Consider the following 3126-nt stretch of genomic DNA (forward strand, 5'->3'; position numbering starts at 1 on the left):
CTGGGGGTGCCATGAAACCAATGCTTGAGCAGCATGGGTTGTCCACTAGCAAATTCAAATCCCAAGGTGGATCTTATCCAAACTCTCTAGGCAAATTCACATTCTAAAAATAAATAGGAAATCATTTCTCTGTACAATGCATACATAGAGGTGTGACTGTACAAATTCTGTTTGAGTAGCGCTTCATTGGTTAGGCGTGCATTGTTGAGTAGTCTCCAAATAAAGAACTAGATTTTTGCAGGAACTCTATTGTGTTAGGGAAGCATTTCTCATTGACCAAGCCAAATGCTATCCTGTCTTAACTGTGTATCTGAATTCTTCTTGAATTCCCAAATCAAATAATCCCTTCCACCATTAAAAAGTATATGAATCCGCAGAATCTTTTCCACTGCCTCCGTTAGGAATAAGGTGTTAAAGAGGAGCGTCCTTCAACTGCTATTATGATTGAATAAATTAGAGAACTTGAGCTGAAGATGTTGAGTGAGCATCTGATTTCCCATTAAAGGGTTATGCTGACCAGGAATCCAGTTATCGCAGAATTTTGGGGTTGTAATGACTTATATATGATGTTTATATGTTGTATAGATGCTGTATAAAATTTCATTGAAAAATATTGAGGTTTGGTTGGTCAAATGAATTATTTTCGTGAAGCTAGTGAACCTGGGAACTGTTCCCGTAATGCTCAGACAGCTTGCTTGTTTCGTTCATAACTCTGTACTCCGATGTCGAAATTGAGTGCCGTCAGTGGCATTTGAAACTAGACATTCCCAGTTTTCCATTGGTACCAAATTCATGTTCTGGTTCCACTTGAGTGAGCCACACCATTCGTTTGAATATCACTGCCTTGTTTCGTTGCTCTCCAGGAGACAGGACAGAAATTACTTCTTGATGCTCAAAAACGAGCTGTTTGTGGATAGAATTTGAAAATGATTTCTTCGGAGAAAATTCAGATTTATGAGAGAGCTTTCCAACACCATCAACCACACCCAATTCCAAGTTGAATTGAGTGAGTTGTGGCCAAAGTTTGAAACTACTACAGTGATCCTTTATCAAAGGTATAAAATATTGATCCTTTATCAAAGGTATAAAATATTGATCCTTTATCAAATAAGAAAGGAACTTTATATTTGATGAATGGTTACCTAATAATGAGATAAATATCTCTCACCAATCAAAAAGGATAGAAAATCATTCACAAAATTTTAGTGTTATAATGAAACTCTTATGGCATCCATAATGGTTGAGTAGTCTGCTTTACTTATGCAGTCTACCTGAAATATTATAGTCAATAAATCTAAAATCTTTAAAGATTTAAGATTTATCAACTCTTTATTTCCTTATGGAGATATATCTCAATCTCTTATGCTAAAATTTAAGGAGTTTCACCAGTGATAAACATACTTGCTGCCAATATAATTATTATGATCAAGTGCAGTATATTGCTCAATTCAAAGGGTAGTACTAGAAACTTTAGAACTAATAACTTTACTATTTTCAAAATCTACTACTGGATAATGAGATTCATAATCATACCCAATAGTAATTAATCTGAAAATAGAAATTCTAAAGTAACAAGAAAATAATGTTTTAGAAAAAAATAACAAATTTTCTTAAAATGAGCAATAATACATCACTTATCTTTATGTGAACATTTTTTTTTTAGTTTCTATAAAGAAACTTTTGTTCACTTTTCAGATAATCAGAAACTTATTATACTGGCAGCGTAAATTGACATTTCTAGCCAATTCACCAAATATATCACAATTTATAACACTCAACAATTGAAATTTTCTTTTGAGTTACTTTCTCTCAAGGTAAAGTATCAAGTATCATTCTCTTACAAACAACGTTGGTCTTTATTGCTATTTGACTTAATGAGAACAAAATTACCTTTCTTTCCATTTCTTCTTTCATGAAGGTTAAGTTTCTCTTATTTCTTAACCTTTTTATCCTTTCTTAATACACATGGTTAAAACAAGTAATTAACCATATATCTTTATGTGTATTATAAGGGTTTGAATGGTTAAGAAATTTTGCATGAAAGAATAAAAAATGAAATGCTATAGAAATAACTCAGTTTCAATTTGATGGGACTTTAATTGATGATATAGCAAAATTCTAAACTCTAAGAAATGAGCTAAAATACCCTTCAATATTTGTGTCACAAAAGAAAGCCTTCTAATGGTGCTAGTTAAAACTTGCAACAATTTCTTTTATGGCTTTCATGCAAGATTTAACTATAAATAATTAGGGTTTGAACCCTATTTTATATGAATATGAGACAAAATGAGCAAACTATTAAATTGTTCCTAATTCTCATACTCAACCTCTATATTAGCAAATATATCCACATTATGAGAATGGTTTGTTTATTCTCATGAAAGTGCTAATTTAAAACTTGCACCAAAAACAAAAGAGAATGAATTTAAAAATCAAGCTAATAAGAATTATAAAATCATTAGAATATACTGAATTAACAATCAAGAACTATATCATAAAAAAGTTATGAAATTTGTACCTTGATTTTGAATCAATCTTATGTCAATTCAAATAGTAAATTCAAACCTTTCTATGGAAAAAGGTTGTAAACATGCATAGAATTTACTTTACTTAATCATAAGACTAGTAATCTAGAACAAGGAATTAAAGAAATAATTCGTACCTGTGGGCATAGAAATATCTCTTAATTCACTGTCTAATTTACCATCTTATGTCAATTAATCTCACCAAAATAATTATCTCCCTGTGGGGCCGGATAACTATCTCAATGAATTAATTGCAACTTGATAAAGATGCCATTTTGTTTTAAATTTCTTTAATCACTCAGCAATATGTGAAAAAGAATTACAAAATTTCTCCAAACACCAATATACTTAAGATGCTGTGGCTACTCCTAAGTATACGGCATTATAAGAAAAATTGTCAACTAGTCAATATGTTGACTAAAAATTCATAATTTCAATCACCAAACTATATGTGATGAAAAATTTTTCTCATCAAATATTTGGGATGCTGTGGCTACTCCCAAATAGTAATGTAAAAGTGAAATTCTTAGCATGACATCTTGTTATTTGTCAATAGTCAAAAAACTTTACATTAACTGAATTTCATTGAATTTTCCTTTCC

The sequence above is a fragment of the Coffea arabica genome, chromosome 5e (genome assembly GCF_036785885.1).
Source record: "Coffea arabica cultivar ET-39 chromosome 5e, Coffea Arabica ET-39 HiFi, whole genome shotgun sequence".
NCBI lineage: Eukaryota > Viridiplantae > Streptophyta > Magnoliopsida > Gentianales > Rubiaceae > Coffea > Coffea arabica.